The sequence below is a fragment of the Octopus bimaculoides genome, chromosome 28 (assembly GCF_001194135.2).
Source record: "Octopus bimaculoides isolate UCB-OBI-ISO-001 chromosome 28, ASM119413v2, whole genome shotgun sequence".
NCBI classification, from domain to species: Eukaryota; Metazoa; Mollusca; class Cephalopoda; order Octopoda; family Octopodidae; genus Octopus; species Octopus bimaculoides.
The window spans coordinates 11,684,002-11,685,085 of NC_069008.1; the positions used below are offsets into that span (position 1 = coordinate 11,684,002).

The window sequence follows — 1,084 nt, forward strand, 5'->3', positions numbered from 1 at the left end:
TACGTATGCACAATATACAAATACATATAAATACACATAGGCGTAAGCACACACATACATAGAAAAGAAGATGAATTTAAAGTCTCTATTATTGCTTTTATTTCAATTTCAATTTTCATAATTTTTATAGTTTATAAAATTTTAATTTTTATTACTGAACATGATTTTTTTTAGAAAGGAAAGGCATAGAAATATATAGAAAAGGAAAATATTTGTTCACAGATTATATAAATTCCGCCTGTATGTATATATATATATATATATATATATATACATATGTAGGAAAAGATGAGTTCAAAAAGAATAATTCAAACTTTTGGGGAGATCCAAAAAGAGAGAAAAAATTATTTCTAATAAGAATACATATGTATATATTCATGAATATATATATACAGTTGATAAGTCTTTATTTGGGAAAAGAACCGACTGTCAGAAACAGGAGGGATACAACTACACTGCGTTGTTGATGCGTGTTGATGAAAACTGCACTGTGGGCTCTAGCAGAATATTTGAAGCTGATGCAATCGGTCCATTCAACAAGTTGCTGCATGAATAGATAGGAGATACAACACAAATTAGAAAATATAAGCGGAAACAACAAAAGCAACAACCACAACAACAAGAAAAAGAACAAAAATAAAAAAAACTAATGTTTTGTGTACTTACTTGGACCATCACCCTCAAACCAAACTGGCTGAACAATATTTTTTATGTCTTTCAATTTTTTTTATCTTCCATTTTTTTCTTTCTCTATTCTTTTAAATATACTCACACGAAGACATATTCTTATGAACATTTATATTTATATTCATTTTCATATTTCATATATTTTGGGCATCCGTACAAACACACACATGTATGTGTATATGTGTGTATATATACCATGGGCTTGTTTCAGTTTCTGTCTACCAGATCCACTCACAGGCCAAGGTGCCAAGCAATGGGACTGAACCTGGTACCATGTGGTTAGGAAGCAAGCTTCTTACTACACAGCCACACCTGCGCCTACACACATACACACACCCACATATACATATAGACACATACATACATACGTATGTATATGCGCGTATATATCTACCTA

The 1,084-nt window shown here is 30.9% G+C and overlaps 1 protein-coding gene across 2 annotated transcripts in view; it reads right to left on the reverse strand.

Annotated features, from left to right (window-relative positions):
• Positions 1–75: 75 nt before the first annotated feature.
• Positions 76–1,084, reverse strand: part of LOC106868859 (uncharacterized) — a 42,209-nt gene continuing 41,200 nt past the window's right edge. For both annotated transcript variants that reach the window (XM_014914304.2, XM_052977393.1), the window contains one exon: positions 76–544. The gene's annotated coding sequence lies outside the window, so the exon portion shown is untranslated. The remainder of the gene's footprint in view (positions 545–1,084) is intronic.